Below are 20,097 nucleotides of genomic sequence, written 5' to 3'. Positions count from 1 at the left end.
AAAGTGGCGGCCTAGAAAAGGACATCGGCCCCTTTTGACTGTCGCACACGCACTCGGCAGCCGCAGCGGAACTGACAGTTGAACGGCAGCAAAATATGTTTTTCACGGACGTTGCAGGTTACCACTGTGGCCTCAAACAAGCGCCTATGACGAGGAACGTTCGAGGGGACAGGAAAACGATTAGATCAACCGGCGACCACGTGGACCATCACGTGTGGAAAACTTAAAGTGGGGGCCTAGAAAAGGACATCGGCCCCTTTTGACTGTCGCACACGCACTCGGCAGCCGCAGCGGAGCTGACAGTTGAACGGTTTTTCACGGACTTTACAGGTTCGAACAGTGGCCTCAAACAAGCGCCTATGACGAGGAACGCTCGAGGGGACAGGAAAACGATTAGATCAACTGGCGACCAAGTGGACCATCACGTGTGGAACACTTAAAGTGGCGGCCTAGAAAAGGACATCGGCCCCTTTTGACTGTCGCACACGCACTCGGCAGCCGCAGCGGAGCTGACAGTTGAACGGTTTTTCACGGACTTTACAGGTTCGAACTGTGGCCTCAAACAAGCGCCTATGACGAGGAACGCTCGAGGGGACAGGAAAACGATTAGATCAACTGGCGACCACGTGGACCATCACGTGTGGAACACTTAAAGTGGCGGCCTAGAAAAGGACATCGGCCCCTTTTGACTGTCGCACACGCACTCGGCAGCCGCAGCGGAGCTGACAGTTGAACGGTTTTTCACGGACTTTACAGGTTCGACCTGTGGCCTCAAACAAGCGCCAATGACGAGGAAAGCTCGAGGGGACAGGAAAACGATTAGATCAACTGGCGACCACGTGGAGCATCACGTGTGGAACACTTAAAGTGGCGGCCTAGAAAAGGACATCGGCCCCTTTTGACTGTCGCACACGCACTCGGCAGCCGCAGCGGAACTGACAGTTGAACGGCAGCAAAATATGTTTTTCACGGACGTTGCAGGTTACCACTGTGGCCTCAAACAAGCGCCTATGACGAGGAACGCTCGAGGGGACAGGAAAACGATTAGATCAACTGGCGACCACGTGGACCATCACGTGTGGAACACTTAAAGTGGCGGCCTAGAAAAGGACATCGGCCCCTTTTGACTGTCGCACACGCACTCGGCAGCCGCAGCGGAAATGACAGTTGAACGGCAGCAAAATATGTTTTTCACGGACGTTGCAGGTTGGAACTGTGGCCTCAAACCAGCGCCTATGACGACGAACGCTCGAGCAGACAGGAGAATGATTAGATCAACCGGCGACCACGTGGACCATCACGTGTGGTACACTTACCGTGGCGGCCTAGAAAACCACATCGCCCCCTTTGGACTGTCGCACACGCTCTCGGCAGCCGCAGTGGAGCTGACAGTTGAACGGCAGCAAAATATGTTTTACACGGACGTTGCAGGTTACCACTGTGGCCTCAAACAAGCGCCTATGACGAGGAACGCTCGAGGGGACAGGAAAACGATTAGATCAACCGGCGACCACGTGGACCATCACGTGTGGAAAACTTAAAGTGGCGGCCTAGAAAAGGACATCGGCCCCTTTTGACTGTCGCACACGCACTCGGCAGCCGCAGCGGAGCTGACAGTTGAACGGTTTTTCACGGACTTTACAGGTTCGAACAGTGGCCTCAAACAAGCGCCTATGACGAGGAACGCTGGAGGGGACAGGAAAACGATTAGATCAACTGGCGACCACGTGGAACATCACGTGTGGAGCACTTAAAGTGGCGGCCTAGAAAAGGACATCGGCCCCTTTTGACTGTCGCACACGCACTCGGCAGCCGCAGCGGAGCTGACAGTTGAACGGTTTTTCACGGACTTTACAAGTTCGAACTGTGGCCTCAAACAAGCGCCTATGACGAGGAACGCTCGAGGGGACAGGAAAACGATTAGATCAACTGGCGACCACGTGGACCATCACGTGTGGAACACTTAAAGTGGCGGCCTAGAAAAGGACATCGGCCCCTTTTGACTGTCGCACACGCACTCGGCAGCCGCAGCGGAGCTGACAGTTGAACGGTTTTTCACGGACTTTACAGGTTCGACCTGTGGCCTCAAACAAGCGCCTATGACGAGGAAAGCTCGAGGGGACAGGAAAACGATTAGATCAACTGGCGACCACGTGGAGCATCACGTGTGGAACACTTAAAGTGGCGGCCTAGAAAAGGACATCGGCCCCTTTTGACTGTCGCACACGCACTCGGCAGCCGCAGCGGAACTGACAGTTGAACGGCAGCAAAATATGTTTTTCACGGACGTTGCAGGTTACCACTGTGGCCTCAAACAAGCGCCTATGACGAGGAACGCTCGAGGGGACAGGAAAACGATTAGATCAACTGGCGACCACGTGGACCATCGCGTGTGGAACACTTAAAGTGGCGGACTAGAAAAGGTCATCGGCCCCTTTTGACTGTCGCACACGCACTCGGCAGCCGCAGCGGAACTGACAGTTGAACGGCAGCAAAATGTTTTTCACGGACGTTGCAGGTTACCACTGTGGCCTCAAACCAGCGCCTATGACGAGGAACGCTCGAGGGGACAGGAAAACGATTAGATCAACTGGCGACCACGTGGAGCATCACGTGTGGAACACTTAAAGTGGCGGCCTAGAAAAGGACATCGGCCCCTTTTGACTGTCGCACACGCACTCGGCAGCCGCAGCGGAACTGACAGTTGAACGGCAGCAAAATATGTTTTTCACGGACGTTGCAGGTTACCACTGTGGCCTCAAACAAGCGCCTATGACGAGGAACGCTCGAGGGGACAGGAAAACGATTAGATCAACTGGCGACCACGTGGACCATCACGTGTGGAACACTTAAAGTGGCGGCCTAGAAAAGGACAGCGGCCCCTTTTGACTGTCGCACACGCACTCGGCAGCCGCAGCGGAGCTGACAGTTGAACGGTTTTTCACGGACTTTACAGGTTCGAACTGTGGCCTCAAACAAGCGCCTATGACGAGGAACGCTCGAGGGGACAGGAAAACGATTATATCAACCGGCGACCACGTGGACCATCACGTGTGGAACACTTGAAGTGGCGGCCTAGAAAAGGACATCGGCGCCTTTTGACTGTCGCACACGCACTCGGCAGCCGCAGCGGAGCTGACAGTTGAACGGCAGCAAAATATGTTTTTCACGGACGTTGCAGGTTACAACTGTGGCCTCAAACAAGCGCCTATGACGAGGAACGCTCGAGGGGACAGGAAAACGATTAGATCAACTGGCGACCACGTGGACCATCACGTGTGGAACACTTAAAGTGGCGGCCTAGAAAAGGACATCGGCCCCTTTTGACTGTCGCACACGCACTCGGCAGCCGCAGCGGAAATGACAGTTGAACGGCAGCAAAATATGTTTTTCACGGACGTTGCAGGTTACAACTGTGGCCTCAAACCAGCGCCTATGACGACGAACGCTCGAACGGCTAGGAGAAGGATTAGATCAACAGGCGACCACGTGGACCATCACGTGTGGTACACTTACCGTGGCGGCCTAGAAAAGGACATCGGCCCCTTTTGACTGTCGCACACGCACTTGGCAGCCGCAGCGGAACTGACAGTTGAACGGCAGCAAAATATGTTTTTCACGGACGTTGCAGGTTACCACTGTGGCCTCAAACAAGCGCCTATGACGAGGAACGCTCGAGGGGACAGGAAAACGATTAGATCAACCGGCGACCACGTGGACCATCACGTGTGGAAAACGTAAAGTGGCGGCCTTGAAAAGGACATCGGCCCCTTTTGACTGTCGCACACGCACTCGGCAGCCGCAGCGGAGCTGACAGTTGAACGGTTTTTCACGGACTTTACAGTTTCGAACAGTGGCCTCAAACAAGCGCCTACGACGAGGAACGCTCGAAGGGACAGGAAAACGATTAGATCAACTGGCGACCACGTGGACCATCACTTGTGGAACACTTAAAGTGGCGGCCTAGAAAAGGACATCGGCCCCTTTTGACTGTCGCACACGCACTCGGCAGCCGCAGCGGAGCTGACAGTTGAACGGTTTTTCACGGACTTTACAGGTTCGAACTGTGGCCTCAAACAAGCGCCTATGACGAGGAAAGCTCGAGGGGACAGGAAAACGATTAGATCAACTGGCCACCACGTGGAGCATCACGTGTGGAACACTTAAAGTCGCGGCCTAGAAAAGGACATCGGCCCCTTTTGACTGTCGCACACGCACTCGGCAGCCGCAGCGGAACTGACAGTTGAACGGCAGCAAAATGTTTTTCACGGACGTTGCAGGTTACAACTGTGGCCTCAAACCAGCGCCTATGACGAGGAACGCTCGAGGGGACAGGAAAACGATTAGATCAACTGGCGACCACGTGGAGCATCACGTGTGGAACACTTAAAGTGGCGGCCTAGAAAAGGACATCGGCCCCTTTTGACTGTCGCACACGCACTCGGCAGCCGCAGCGGAACTGACAGTTGAACGGCAGCAAAATATGTTTTTCACGGACGTTGCAGGTTACCACTGTGGCCTCAAACAAGCGCTTATGACGAGGAACGCTCGAGGGGACAGGAAAGCGATTAGATCAACTGGCGACCACGTGGACCATCACGTGTGGAACACTTAAAGTGGCGGCCTAGAAAAGGACATCGGCCCCTTTTGAATGTCGCACACGCACTCGGCAGCCGCAGCGGAGCTGACAGTTTAACGGTTTTTCACGGACTTTACAGGTTCGAACTGTGGCCTCAAACAAGCGCCTATGACGAGGAACGCTCGAGGGGACAGGAAAACGATTAGATCAACCGGCGACCACGTGGACCATCACGTGTGGAACACTTAAAGTGGCGGCCTAGAAAAGGACATCGGCGCCTTTTGACTGTCGCACACGCACTCGGCAGCCGTAGCGGAGCTGACAGTTGAACGGCAGCAAAATATGTTTTTCACGGGCTTTACAGGTTCGAACTGTAGCCTCAAACAAGCGCCTATGACGAGGAACGCTCGAGGGGACAGGAAAACGATTAGATCAACCGGCGAGCACGTGGACCATCACGTGTGGAACACTTAAAGTGGCGCCCTAGAAAAGGACATCGGCCCCTTTTGACTGTCGCACACGCACTCGGCAGCCGCAGCGGAACTGACAGTTGAACGGCAGCAAAATATGTTTTTCACGGACGTTGCAGGTTACAACTGTGGCCTCAAACAAGCGCCTATGACGAGGAACGCTCGAGGGGACAGGAAAACGATTAGATCAACTGGCGACCACGTGGACCATCACGTGTGGAACACTTAAAGTGGCGGCCTAGAAAAGGACATCGGCCCCTTTTGACTGTCGCACACGCACTCGGCAGCCGCAGCGGAACTGACAGTTGAACGGCAGCAAAATATGTTTTTCACGGACGTTGCAGGTTACAACTGTGGCCTCAAACCAGCGCCTGTGACAACGACCGCTCGAGCGGACAAGAGAAGGATTAGATCAACCGGCGACCACGTGGACAATCACTTCTGGTACACCTACCGTGGCGGCCTTGAAAAGGACATCGCCGCCTTTGGACTGTCGCACACGCACTCGGCAGCCGCAGCGGATCTGACAGTTGAACGGCGGCCAAATACGTTTTTCACGGACGTTACAGGTGCTCGCAGCTCGAAGCGCGAAGAGGTAAAAAACCGCCACGCCGAAAAGCAGTGCTGAATTGACGGTAGCAAAGGGGCTACCATTAAACTACCGGCAGCCGAAGCCACAAACTGAAGTGTGAGGATGAGACGGGGAAAAGGCCTTAGGTACAACATAAAGCGGCAATGAGGAGGATCAGCGTCTAGTTGTCTTTTTCGGGAATTCAAACAATTTCCAAAGCATGATAAGAGATAGAGTAACCGCGTACTTCCAAGGAAACGGTCGGAGAAGTTATAGCGAAAGCCAAGCGAGCCTGGTGATGATGATGATGATGACGATTTATTGACATCCAATTTGAAACGGGGCGATGACAAATACTCCCAAGCCTGCTGGAGTTATTCAGGTCTGCTAAACATGCTTTTTTTCATTCTAGCATTTTGTATAAATAAATTTATTCTTTTTTCACTGCCTTAAAAATCTATATAAGCATTGTGCCGCCACCTATGCCAGTAACTGATCTGGCCCCATCAATATCTGCCCTGCTTCTTTTTTCACCAATACACTCAATGTCTCTCGCTTGTCTTTTCTACTCACTGGTTCGTGTTTCGATCCATTTGAATCCCAGCGCTTCTGGAAGGTACACATAAGGTATAGGTATTGCTGCGTGAATACCTTCGCCTTCTATTAGGATGTACTGAGTGGTCTCCGGATTTGCTCTGCAGCGTACACATGCATCATGTAGTAGAGAATATATTCTCCTGGTATGTTTTTGTCCTTAAGCAACCACCTCGAGCCTGGATTAGCAAGGCACTTCCCTTCGTATTATCGAACAGATTTTCCCTTCAAATTTCTGTTTCATATTTTTCTAAATCTCTATTTTCTGTATTGTTTCCATTCTTTGCATCTAATTCACTCTCTCTGTTTCTCTCACTTTCTGTCTGGTGACTCCTGATTGAATTGCGCTGTAGTCGTTGCCAACTTTCTTGACCTCTTCCTCAACTCTGTGCTCACGCTTTTAAGGTACAGATACTCGTGCACTTTAGCCGCCCATTTATTTTGGTCCATGTCCCTGAGCCTTTCTTCAAGGTAATTTTGATGTGCGCTTCTCTGACTTCAAAAGAGGCCCAACCCATGTCATCCTTCACTGCCTCATTTGTGGTTTTACCGTGGACTCCCAAAGCCAATCGACCTACCGATCTTTGCTTAATTTTCAACCGCGACAAGATGTCTGATTTTAAGCACAGGATGGTATTTGCGAACGTTAGCGCTGCCATCACTACCCCTTTCCAGATTCTACGCACCACCTGATACTTATTGTTGCCACACAGTGCTCTATGTTTCGTTATTGCTGCATTCCGCTTCCCCTTTATTTTCAGGTTATCTTGGTGGGTTCTTAATTCTTTCCTTCGTTTACATATAAGCCGAAGGTATTTCTATTGCTTGATTATAGGTATAACACGGGGAAGACGGTAGTTGGAAATTCAAAACCATGAAGAAAACAACAACACGGTGAAAGCAGGAGCCAACGTTTCGACAAGTGGACTTGTCTTCTTCAAGGCCTCTTGAAGAAGACAAGTTCACTTGTCGAGACGTTGGCTCCTGCTTTTACCTTGTTCTCGTTTTGCTCATCGTTTTCACTATAGGTATGGCTTTTCGTTGAATTGAGACGATGTAATTAGCCGTCTCTTCCTTGAAGATCATAATTCGTGACGTCTACATGCTATACTTAAGGGCTCGATTTGTCAATGAGTTGCCACATATTCTCGCAGGTGTCTGTAAATCTCTTGCAGTGTCTGCTAGTAGCACTATTTCGTCCGCATACATCAGTGCGGGGACCTTCTGTTGCCCCATTTGTCCAGTACGCATGTATCGTAAATTGATCCCTAATTCACTGTGCTCCCGTCGTTTTTCTATGTCCTTAACATAAAGCGTGAACAAGAATGGTGACAGAGGAGATCCTTGCTTCAATTCTTTGAAAATTTCCACCAATTTATTACATATTTTTATTTTCCCGTACAATTTGTACTCAGTAGTCTCTATAAGCAGCTCCACTAAATCAGCATCTGTGCCTTTGCGCTTGAAATTATCCAGGACAATTTCCTACATGCGTTGTTGTAGGCTCGTGTAATGTTCAAAAAATGCTATCGATAAAGGTCTATTCTGAACTACTGAAATTTCTATGCACTTCGTACAAACAAATAATTCTCTAAGCGTCTGCCTGGGCTGGACCAATTGTGTAGTTCTTCCTGTACATCATTTTTTTCCACCGACTTCGAGAGTTGTAATTTTATGGCTTGCATTTCCATTCTATATAGCATCGACGTTGCAGTAACTGGCTTGTACAAGCTCCTACTAGCCTTATCCCATTTACCTTTGTAGATGAGGTTCATCTTGCTTTCAGGCCATCTAAGCGAATTTTGTTTTTGTTTCAATCAATTGCTTAATGGCATTAGTAAGTAGTGCGTTGCTTTTTGGACCGAGATTTTGGGTTATCTGTATTGGGATTTCGTCGGGTCCTGCGGCGTTGTTAGTAGAGACATTCTTTTGTGTTTTTCTTTCTCTAAAATATCTGTATGCCAAATTTTGACCTCTCGGGCTTTTTTGTTGTTGCTGGATAAGTTTGGGCACGGACTATGCCTTCTTTTATGCCGAATTTATCCCTAATAACGTCTGTGATGTACCGCATTGCATTGTCTCCTTCGTAAGTGTTACCCTCTTCTTCCCTTATAGCCCCTTGCAAATCTTTAGTTTGAGCTCCAAGTGCTCTTATACGCTTCCAGAATCTTCTTGGGTCGCCTTTGTCTTGTTTGCGAATGTTATGCGCTCAACGGGTTCACATGCGCCTTTAATTTTCTGTCGCACGAGCTCCCTCTCCACCCTTTTCTAGGTATTTGTTCCATCTCACTAGCACCTCTTCTTCGTGGAATTCCAAATTTCTGGCGTCCCGATGATCCCTCGATGCTTGCTTACGCTCTTCTATAGCTTCCTTCATTTCCTTGTTCCATCACTTACGTTGTTTCTTCTTTCCAATCCAACAATTTTTTGCCGTGTCTGTCTCATCTACTGCTGCGTAATGTCTGCCAGATCCTTATAACCCCAGACTACTGTAGGAGAAGCCTCCATTTTCGTCTGTATTTTTTTTGCGATCTCTGTTATTTTATTTTCCATCATATTGTCATGCAGTTGTAACGGTGAAGAAAGCAACAAACTGCGAATAACGAAAGTAGTGTTTTATTGGATGAACCTGTGCCCTCAAAAAGAGGCCACAAACAAAGAACAGCGATATCGGCGAACACAGTCGCCGATATCGGCCGGTCAAGCGCGTCGGCTTCTATACATGAGTTATCGAAGGTTCTAGTGTAATCGCTGGCGCCAGCGTGTCTTCCATGCACAATGCGAGTCACACGTGGAGTCAGATTACACGAGCTTCGGTGACGACAGCAGACAAAACCATCAACAGCATTTGAGTGCATGGGGGTGGGTCCCGCGCTGACCCTAAAGTATTGTTTGTTAGACAGTGAGAAGCGGTCACGCGAAAAAATATAAACAAATACACGTGTCAATGCTCCCCGGTCAAGAATCATCGTCCCGATGCTAAAAAAATGAAATCATAGGGTTTTACGTACGAAAACCACGTTCTGGCTATGAGGCACGCCGAAGTGGAGGACTCTGCAAATTTCGACCACCTGAGGTTCTTTAACCTGCACCTAAATCTAAGTAAACGGGTGTTTTCACATTTCGACCCCATCGGAATGCCGCAGCCGTGGCCGGGATTCGATCCCCCAACCTCGTGCTTAGCATCCCAACACTATAGCCACTGAGCAACCACGATGGGTCGTCCTGATACTACAAACATAACAGGAGAGCGAAAAAAAAACAAAAGGACACTTATAAACAAAATCAACAAAACAAAAAAAAACTAACACAGTCCGAAAAAACATAGTGCAAAGTTCGGCCATGCAAAGTCCAAAAGTTCGTTAGCGCTGGTAGAACGTATTAAGTCGCACAACATGGACTAATTCAGGTCGTGAGCGGCGCTCCTCTGTCGCAGTGATAGCGAAATGCCGTGTCACAGGACCTCATAGTAGAGTACGCGAATGCGTCGGATGGTCTTGTATGTTCCGAAATAGCGGCGTAAAAACTTCTCACAAAGTCCTCGTTGGCACATCGGCATTCAAACCCAAACATGGTCGCTAGGCTCATATTCCACGTATCGTTGTCGAAGATTGTAGTGCCGGCTATCGGTCCCCTGCTGATTCATGATGCACGGGCGGGCGAGCTGTCGGGCTTTTTCGGCGTGCTGGGGATCACGTCGAGATTCGGCAGGACCGCATCCCACGTCTTGTGTCGGATGTCAACGTACATTGCTAGCATGTCAGCGAGGTTCTTGTTCAGGCGCTCCTTAAGACCATTCGTGCGCAGGTGGTAGGCAGTTGTCCTCCTGTGGCTTGTCTGGATGTATTGCAGTATGCTTGGGTGAGCTCCACTGTAAAGGCCGTTCCTCTGTCGGTGATGAGCACTTATTTTATTTATGATTTATTTGCACATACAATAGCCCCATAGGAGGGCTATTGCAGGAGTGACTTAAAACAGTGGTGAACAAAAAATAAACTGAAATAAACAATGACTTTTGGAATATTTGTACGACAGCCAAACTGGAAACTCGTTTTCACCGATTCTTAAAAGCAGCAAAACAGCGAAATGCAGACACATAAAGTATAAACTAAAGCTGATTTAAGTAGTTACACATTCTGGTTTTCATAGAGAGCACTTTCGAATTCGCTTATTGGGAGTGAACGAAGGCAGCCAGGTAAAAAATTCCAGACTTATATTGTGCGGGGAAAGAAGCTGTACTTGAAAGTATTTGCACGGGCATAGAAAGTGTTAAGATTAAGCTCGTGTAAGTTACGCGTGCAAGAAGGTTTGGTAAAAGATATGCAAGCTGTCTTGGAAGTATGACAGGACTTGTTAATTATGCTGTGCGAAAATTTTAATGATTTTAACTATGTACTTCTGGGACACCACATTGCAGCAGGATGCTCGCGTCGAAAGATTTCGCCCCTTCGGCTGCGTTACCCTTCGGCAGAGTTTTTTTTTTTCAGCGAAGCGGGTGAGGTATCCGTCGCGACGGTCCAATTATTTCCGGATATCGACGTCGGAATGGCTGGCAGCGAATCCATCGCGATCGGCTTAAATCGTCAGCAAGGAGGCTCGATCGACTGCAGTAATCCCGCTTGCCTTGTCGGTGGTATCTTGCGTCGCGGACAGTCTCGGCACGCCTTGACATCACGGTCAACGTCTGCGGTCAGGCGCGGTCAGTAATACCTATCCTGTATCCTCCATAGCGCCCGCAAGAATCCGAGGTGCCAAGCCGTCGGTTCTTCATGTAGGGCGTGCAGTACTTCTGAACGCAGAGCTTCGGGAACAAAAAGGAGGCAGTTGGCGCGGACTGGTGAGAACTTCTTTACGAGTAGGTTGTTTTGAAGCGAAAACGAAGACAATCCTCCCTTAAATGCCCTCGGGATAACGGCGATGTTCTCTTCCAAATACTCGACGAGGCTTTTAGCTCCGGCTCTGTTCGTTGCTGTTCAGTGAAGTCTTCCGCGTTCAATATTTCAGGGAAGGCGTCATCATCGTTATCTGGCGGCGGCGCGTAAATGGGAGCGCGCCGTGGGCGGTCCGGACTTGTAGATTACAGTGATGTCATATTCTTGCAATCAGAAGCTACACCGCGCCAGCCGTCCTGAAGGTTGCTTTAAGTTCGGCAGCCAACATAACGCGTGACGGTCGCCGACGATCTTGAACGGCCTGCCATATACGTAAGGGCGGAAGTTCACTGTAGTCCAAATGATGGCAAATCATTCCTTTTCGGTCATAGAATAATTGAATTCCTCTTCTGGCAGCGACAGGCTAGCGTAAGCTATCAGCCGTTAAAGGCAGTCTTTCCTCTTGACCAGGACAGCACCGAAGTCTAAGCTACTGCCATCTGTGTGGATTTCTTTATCGGCGTCCTCGTCGAAGTGCGCAAGTACCGTCGGCGACTGCATTCGTCGTTTGAGTTCTTGACATTGGTCGGCCTGCGGCGTTTCCCACTTTAACTCGACATCACATTTAATTAGATGTCTCAGCGGCTCAGCGATGCGTGAAAAGTCCTTGACAAATCGTCTGTAGCAGGCACACAAGCCAAGGAATCTACGTACTGCCTTTTTGTCGATGGACTGCTGGAACTTTGCGGTGGCAGCTGTCTTCTGCGGGCCGGGGCAAACTGCAGATATGCTGATGACGTGGCCCAGGAACAGAAGCTCATTCTAAGCGAAGCGGCACTTCTCCGGCTTCAGAATGAGCCCTGACGACTTGAGGGCCTCTAGTACTGTCGCAAGCCGTCCAAGGTCCAAATTTGAGGTGAAGATGACGACATCATCCAAGTAAACAAGACAGGTTTGCCACTTCAATCCTGCTAACAGCGTGTCCATCACGCACTGGAACGTTACAGGCGCCCAGCACAGTTCTAATGACATGACCTTGAACTCATAGAGGCCGTCTGGCATGAAGGCGGTATTTTCGTGATCTATCTCATCGACGTCTATTTGCCAGTAGGCAGACTTCAGATGCATCGATGAGAACTATTTAGAGTTGCCGAGTCGATCTAATGCATTGTCTATCCGTGGGAAGGGGTATACGCCCTTCTTCGTGACCTTGTTCAATCGAAAATAATCGACGCAGACATGTAGGGTTCCGTCCTTCTTTTTCACCAAAACAACAGGGGATGCCCACCGGCATTTGGACGGCTGGATGATGTCGTCGCGCAGAATTTTTTCGACTGGTTGCCTTATTGCTTCACGTTGTCGCGTCGAAACTCGGTAAGGGCTCTGGAGGAGTGGTCGAGCGCATTCTTCGGCTATTGTGCGATGCTTTGCAACTAGTGTTTGCCGAATCCTTTATGACGTCGAAAAGCAGTCTTTCTATCGTCGGGGAAGACTTCTGAGCTGTTGCTGCTTACTCAAGGGGAGACTTGGATATGTGTCGAAGTCTGGTTTTGGAACTATGGTCCTCGGGGTAGTTGCGGCAGAATCCGAGAGGACAAACACATTGCTAGCTTCCAAATTTTTCTTGATGTACGCGATCGTCGTGCGCTTGTTGAAGTGCTTGAACTCCTGGATGAAGTTTGCGAGCATCACTTTCGCTTTTCCTGCGTGCCGTCGAGCAATCCCTCTTGCGACGCAAATTTCGCGGTTGAGCAGTAGACGTTGGTCGCCCTTGATGACGCCTTCTATGTTTCCGTCGGCTCTTTCGCTGCCGACGGAAACGACAATGCTGGAGCGAGGCAGAGTGCTGACTGGTTCCTCAAGTACCCTCAAGGAACGCTGACTGGAAGGCCTCTCCTTCGTATCAATTGGTCTGTGGACAGCGTTAACGACTTCGACCTAAGGTCGATGACTGAGGCGTGTTGATTGAGGTGTGATGTCGAGAATTACATCTCGCGAGCACTGTTGGAAGACAACGTACATGGCAGGGTAGGTCCGGTCATGAACTGTAATTCTTGCCGTACAGCTTTCAGTCGACGTTAGGAGGTGTCCTGCAGCTCTTCAAATTCGAGAGCCATCCTGACTTGATGGCCCTCAGTACGTGCTGAGGACCGTGCTGAGGGCCCTCCTGAGGGCAGTCTAGAGTTTCTTCAACTTGACGGTGAATAAATCCACTGATTATGGAGTAGTCCGCTCTAGTGTCTACAAGCGCGGAGACTTCGTGGCTGTCAAGAAGCCCGTCGAAGTCTGTGGTTCTCTGCGTTGCGTTGCAGTTAGGTTTAGGCGTCAGATCACGGCTGCGTCACGCTGACCTGTGGCTGGCACGGGGCGTCGTCAGGTCCTCTTTCGTCCGCGTGTTCTCGGCTCTCAGGCTTCGTCGGTATGGCAGCGTGTCCCTGCTGCATCGTCGAAATGGATCAGGAAGCGTCATCGTCGGCGGCGGAGGATATTCGTCATTTAGACCTACAGCAACCGCACCTCCATCATTTGCTGCTTTTAGTTTTCCGGATATGGACTTGCGGACCCGCCCCGGGATGTGCCAGTGTATGGTTGGCGCTGCCATGACAGGTAGGGGCCTGATGACGGCGAACGGGACTGTCGTTGAGAACTCCACTGAGTGGTGGCAACGTAGTCGGCGATGTCACGAGGGCGGTCCCCAAGTTGCAGACGCGGCGCGTTGACGGCGAACCCTCGAAGTCCCATGTCGCGGTATGGGCATCGGCGGTACACATGGCCAGCTTCTACGAAACGGCACCAGAGCGGGCGGTGGTCGGGGGGGCGCCAAACCTCGGTTTTCATTGGAATGCTGCACTGTTGCTGCTCCTTTGGTGCAATACATTTTCATCATCATCATCAGCCTGGTTACGCCCACTGCAGGGCAAAGGCCTCTCCCATACAACTCCAACAACCCCGGTCATGCACTAATTGTAGCCATGTCGTCCCTGCAAACTTCTTAATCTCATCCGCCCACCTTTCTGCCGCCCCCTGCTACGCTTCCCTTCCCTTGGAATCCAGTCCGTAACCCTCAATGACCATCGGTTATCTTCCCTCCTCATGACATGTCCTGCCCATGCCGCCCCCATTTCTTTTTCTTGATTTCAACTAAGATGTCATTAACTCGCGTTTGTTACACCCATCACGTTACACCTTGACGTTACACCCATCATTCTTGTTTCCATAGCTCGTTGCGTCGTCCTCAATTTACGCAGAACCCTTTTCGTAAGCCTCCAGGTTTCTGCCTCGTACGTGAGTACTGGTAAGACACAGCTGTTACACTTTTCTCTTGAGGGATAATGGCAACCTGCTGTTCATGATCTCAGAATGCCTGCCAAAGGCACCCCAGCCCATTCTTATTCTTCTGATTATTTCCGTCTCATGATCCGGATCCGCCGTCACTACCTGCCCTAAGTAGATGTATTCCCTTACCACTTCCAGTGCCTCGCTACCTACTGTAAATTGCTGTTCTCTTCCAAGACTGTTAAACATTACTTTAGTTTTCTGCAGATTAATTTTTAGGCCCACTCTTCTGCTTTGCCTCTCCAGGTCAGTGAGAATGCATTGCAATTTGGTCCCCTGAGTTACTAAGCAAGGCAATATCATCAGCGAGTCGCAAGTTACTAAGGTATTCTCCATTAACTTTTATCCCCTATTCTTCCCAATCGAGGTCTCTGAATACCTCCTGTAAACAGGCCGTGAATAGCATTGGAGAGATCGTATCTCCCTGCCTGACGCCTTTCTTGATTGGAATTTTGTTGCTTTCTTTATGGAGGACTACGGTGGCTGTGGAGCGGCTATAGATATCTTTCAGTATTTTTACATACGGCTCGTCTACACCCTGGTTCCGTAATGCCTCCATGTCTGCTGAAGTTTCGACAGAATCAAACGCTTTCTCGTAATCAATGAAAGCTATATATAAGGGTTGGTTATATTCCGCACATTTCTCTATCGCCTGATTGATAGTGTGAATATGGTCTATTGTTGAGTAGCCTTTACGGAATCGTGCTGGTCTTTTGCTTGACAGAAATCTAAGGTGTTCCAGATTCTATTTGCGATTACCTTAGTAAATAGTTTGTAGGCAACTGACAGTAAGCTGATCGGTCTATAATTTTTCAAGTCTTTGGCGTCCCCTTTCTTATGGATTAGGCTTATGTTAGCGTTCTTCCAAGGTTCCGGTACGCTCGAGGTCATGAGGCATTGCGTATATAGGGTGGCCAGTCTTTCAAGAACAATGTTCCCACTATTCTTCAACAAATCTGCTGTTACCTGATCCTCCCCAGCTGCCTTCCCCCTTTGCATATCTCCCAAGGCTTTCTTTACTTCTTGCGACGTTACCTGTGGGATTTCGAATTCCTCTAGACTATTTTCTATTCCATTATCGTCGTGGGTGCCACTGGTACTGTATAAATCTCTATAAAACTCCTCAGGCACTTGAACTATCTCTTCCATATTAGTAATGATATTGCCGGCTTTGTCTCTTAACGCATATATCTGATTCTTGCCAATTCCTAGTTTTTTGTTCACTGCGTTTAGGCTTCCTCCGTTCCTGAGAGCATGTTCAATTCTATCCATACTATACTTCCTTATGTCAGCTGTCTTACGCTTGTTGATTAACTTCGAAAGTTCTGCCAGTTCTATTCTAGCTGTAGGGTTAGAGGCTTTCATACATTGGCGTTTCTTGATCAGATCTTTCGTCTCCTGCGATAGCTTACTGGTATCCTGTCTAACGGAGTTACCACCGACTTCTATTGCACACTCCTTAATGATGCCCACAAGATTGTCGTTCATTGCTTCAACACTAATGTCCTCTTCCTGAGTTAAAGCCGAATACCTGTTCTTTAGCTTGATCTGGAATTCCTCTATTTTTCCTCGTACCGCTAACTCATTGATCGGCTTCTTATGTACCAGTTTCTTCCGTTCCCTCCTCAGGTCTAGGCTAATGCGAGTTCTTACCATCCTGTGGTCACTGCATCGCACCTTGCCGAGCACGTCCACATCTTGTATGATGCCAGGGTTAGCGCAGAGTATGAGGTCTATTTCGTTTCTAGTCTCGCCGTTCGGTCTCCTGCACGCCCACTTTCGGCTATCCCGCTTGCGGAAGAAGGTATTCATTATCCGCATATTATGCTGTTCCGCAAACTCTACTAATAACTCTCCCCTGCTACCTAGTGCATATGCCATATCCCCCGCCTGCCTTGTCTCCAGCCTGCTTCTTGCATATCTTGGCATTAAAGTCGCCCATTAGTATAGTGTATTTTGTTTTCGCTCAACCATCGTTGATTCCACATCTTCATAGAAGCTTTCGACTTCCTGGTCATCATGACTGGATGTAGGGGCGTATACCTGTAGAACCTTCATTTTGTACCTCTTATTAAGTTTCACAACAAGACCTGCCACCCTCTCGTTAATATAGAATATATAGAATTCCTGTATGTTACCAGCTATATTCTTATTAATCAGGAATTCGACTCCTAGTTCTCGTCTCTCCGCTAAGCCTCGGTAGCATAGGACGTGCCCGCTTTTTAGCATTGTATATGCTTCTTTCGGCCTCCTAATTTCACTGAGCCCTAATATATCCCATTTACTGCCCTCTAATATCTCCAATAGCACTGCTAGACTCGCCTCACTAGATAACGTTCTAGCGTTAAACGTTGCCAGGTTCATAATCCAATGGCCGCCTGTCCAGAACCAGGAATTCTTAGCACCCTCTGCTGCGTCGCAGGTCTGACCGCCCCCGTGGTCAGTTGCTTCGCAGCTGCTGGGGACTGAGGGCCGGGGTTTGATTGTGGTATTTGATTGTTGGAGGTTGTGGCCAAGTACTGCACCAGGGTGGCCAATCCTGCTCTGGTGAGGGAGTGCGTTACCGGTTCTGGTCACCGGGATGAGGCCACACTGCAGGCCTGTTTATGCAATTTTATCAACACGCGGACTTATTTTCTTTTTTTTTATCCAGTGGAAAATTGCCGACACCGGGATTCGAACGACGGACGTCTTGCACGCGAGGCGGGTGTTCAACTCTACGCCACCGCTGCACCAATACATTTTGGTGCTCTTCAAATGAAGATTAGACACTGGCAGCTTTGATGGTGGTAACAAAATTTTGTTACCGCCATGAAAGCTGCCAGCGTCTAATCGTCATTCCAATAGCACCAAAATGTATCGACGCTTTTCCTCCTCCTTGTCGCCGAAAGCTGCATCTGGGCCGCGATTTCCCTCCTGCCAGTCTCATCCTCACCCTTTGCTAAGTTGTCTTACGTGGCCGGCACATCAGTGGTAGGCCCTTCATGACCATCCCTAACGTGTCCGCCACTGGTGTCCGGCGCGGTGGCTTCGGCTTCCTTACCTGCGTTCTCTTCGTTGCCAGCCCTGTCGGCCGTGCTTCCATCGAAGCGTTCACCATTGCCTTGCGGAAAGCCGCCCCTCAGCTTCATTTCTACGTTGGATAGCTATTCTTCTACCTCCTCCTTCTGCTTCTGTTCGCTCTTGAGTTCCTTTTCTAGCTTTCCAGCCTTCTTGGCCAGCTTATCCTTCGCTGCTCTAGGCGGTCTAGTGACCATAGCACACAAATCCTACAGATAGCAATCATGAGCCACTCCACTCCGTGAAAACGGATGCCCAGCGAAGCTGTTTAACACACGACATAGAGTGGACACAGGTTTTTGTAGAAAGGTACGAGCTCCTTCATCGTGCTTTGTGTGCCTATTCGCATGGACGACGGGACCACCGCAACGAGGAGCCGGAGCAAACCGGGCACGCGGGACGTTCCGGCGGGAGAGCGGACGAAGATGCGAAAGCGCTTGGAACGCCGACATGGCGGGTCAAAGGTCTGTTGTTATCAGCGTAATATCTGACACGCGTTCTGTTTTGGCCCAAGGTATTAAACTTACTGTTTGCAATTTGGCCAAATCTAACCAAACCGACTGATATATATAGATTGCTCGGTTAACCGAACACTTCTAGCACCCGAATGAGCGAACATTCAAATAACGTGTCCCTCTGGCGCGCTGCTCCTGCTGCGCTGAGAAGGCACGTCGGTTCCCCTCGGCGACACTCGGGAGAAACAAAGGGGCTGCATGCACCCGGCATGCAATGGTGGTTCTAGTTCGTAGCCGTTTCTGTATACGTTGCCATAGTAAATACTCCTTGTATATTAAGTTTGCGAATTTAACTGATGTATTTCGTGAACCAACCTTATACTACGCCGGGAACTTACCAAATGAAGAACAGTATAACATTGGACTTGTTGGTAAAACGTGTTTTAAAGTTCAGACTAAGAGCGCAAGGACACCGGGGAGAAAAGAAGCCAGAACAGAGCACTGAATGGGCAACAACTTATTTTGTTTGAAGGTGAGCGCTCTCTTTCCTCCCTGCCGTTGTCCGTGCGCTACAACATGACATGCACGTAACAGATTCGCTTGGTTTTTCAATAAAAAAAAAGGTTCTGAACTCAAAATACTTGTCGGAAATGAAACTATGTGTTTGTTCTTAGTTTGCCTTTAATGAGATCAACAGTTCCCGTTTCTGAGAGTGATACCACCCCAGTTTTCACTGTCCCCTTTACTACTGTACGTACGTGCCTTCGCATTATGTATTGTCTTATAATTCTGTAGGGTGCTGTATCACCTTTCCCCCATGTGCTGCGCCCTCGAAAGAACATCGAGAGAACTGTGTGAACGGGGACATAGTCGGTATGCGATGACTGTATGGTGCTTCGCACGCTTTTACGAGAAGAACCCAAGCTCTATGCGTCTCGTTTATTCGTGTTCCTGTGTGTGCAGCACCATGCACTCATGCAATATAGCAGGGTGGCGGCCTCCTCGCGCACCTCGCTTTCTGAAATGCTGCAACGTTGGGCACCTTCGCGACCCTCATAAGTATTGAGATGGCCTCGCATAAGTTTTACTTGCCGGCTGGATTTCATGCGTTCTTCCACTCTGTGAAGAAGGACGAGCAGCGAAGCTGTGCTGTGTTTTATCTCATTCGACGCATCTATTTATATATAGGTCTTATTATGCATGAAAAGGTGAGGCGTGCAGACAGGACACAAGAGAAGTGGACAACACGAACGCCATGTTGTCTCTTCCACTTCTCTTGAGTCCTGTCTGCACGCCTCACCTTTTCTTGCATAATGAATCCTTACCAACTAGCTCAGCTTTCTGTCGTTCTAATAGGTCTTAATAATAATATTATTATTCAAGGACACTGGTAAAGAATATATATTTTGACTTTGGAGTGATCTATTCTTCTTTTATGGAGTAGGGACCTGTTCAACTACCGCCGCATGGCAGACAGGAATTCCACAATATTTACAACTTCCCTCTAAACTACGTAATTAAGAAAAGTAGATGAAACTCAGGGTAACGTTACAGTCGTCTTAGCCGCTAATTGTGATATAGTTTGTTTCGGGATAGTGTCGAGAACACGAGAGTTACAGCCGTCTTCCGTAACCGTACTACCTCCGTAGACGGCCGTGTTTTGACAGCCACGCAAATTATGCTACGTTTACAACTTCACTGTGAACTAACTAATCATGACAAGCAAATGAAACTCCGCGTAATGATAGAGTTGCCCTAGCGGCGAATTGATGTATAATGTTATGTAACATACCTTTAGTAGATCGAGAGCTACAGAGCATTCGCGAGAAACAGGAGACTAAAATTTTTTCTTGTCCACGCGACGCGTAGACCGGCGAACATCGACCACTGCCAGAGGGCAGCTGTATACAGCTTCGTTGTAAAACTTAGGCCCACGACGATTCGCAAGGACATCCCTCAAGTGTACAGGCTGTGAGAAACCCGGCCCGTGGCTGCGTTTGACTACGGGCTTTTATCGGTTAGTATGTATATGCGCATGCTGTGTACTCAGCTGCCTGAGCAGATGCCACCAAAGGGTGCAAATGAAGAACGCAGCGTGGATTCAGCAGCGTGCTGTGTAAGAAAAAACACCGTCTTTTCTAGTACGATCATCATACCGTGT

At 49.2% G+C, this 20,097-nt stretch overlaps 1 protein-coding gene across 22 annotated transcripts in view; it reads right to left on the bottom strand.

Annotated features, from left to right (window-relative positions):
- LOC142566355 (peptide transporter family 1-like) overlaps window positions 1-20,097 on the bottom strand; it is a 732,761-nt gene that overhangs the window by 341,403 nt on the left and 371,261 nt on the right. The window lies entirely within an intron of this gene.

This window comes from Dermacentor variabilis, unplaced genomic scaffold (assembly GCF_050947875.1).
Source record: "Dermacentor variabilis isolate Ectoservices unplaced genomic scaffold, ASM5094787v1 scaffold_12, whole genome shotgun sequence".
Taxonomy (NCBI): domain Eukaryota; kingdom Metazoa; phylum Arthropoda; class Arachnida; order Ixodida; family Ixodidae; genus Dermacentor; species Dermacentor variabilis.
This window is presented reverse-complemented; position numbering and strand designations above follow the sequence as displayed.